Below are 369 nucleotides of genomic sequence, written 5' to 3'. Positions count from 1 at the left end.
CACTGCTCCAAAGATCTGTCCTTGGGTGCCTGTCTGTATCCTTCAGGAGCCTCCTCCCCTGCCGCCAACAGCCTGCTGGGCTAGGGGCGGCATCCCCTTGGCCACCAACAGCCTGCCAGGCGAGGGGTGGCATTCACCTGCCCACCGACAGCTGCCTGGGCTAGAGGTGGCATCTCCCTGGCCACTAACAACCGACTAGGCTGGGGGGGGGGCCCATGCCCTGCCCCTCGCACCCTACTGGCCTAGAGGTCGGCTCCCTCCCTGCCTCTCGCAGGCTGCCAGGCCGAGGGGACCCCCCGCCCACCGCGGGCTGGCCTAGAGGCCCCCGGGCCTGCCCCAACATGGCGCCCATTGTGTCCTGACCCCCGC

The sequence above is a fragment of the Crocodylus porosus genome, unplaced genomic scaffold, assembly GCF_001723895.1.
Source record: "Crocodylus porosus isolate Cpor-Errol unplaced genomic scaffold, CroPor_comp1, whole genome shotgun sequence".
In the NCBI taxonomy this organism is placed as follows: domain Eukaryota; kingdom Metazoa; phylum Chordata; order Crocodylia; family Crocodylidae; genus Crocodylus; species Crocodylus porosus.
This window is presented reverse-complemented; position numbering follows the sequence as displayed.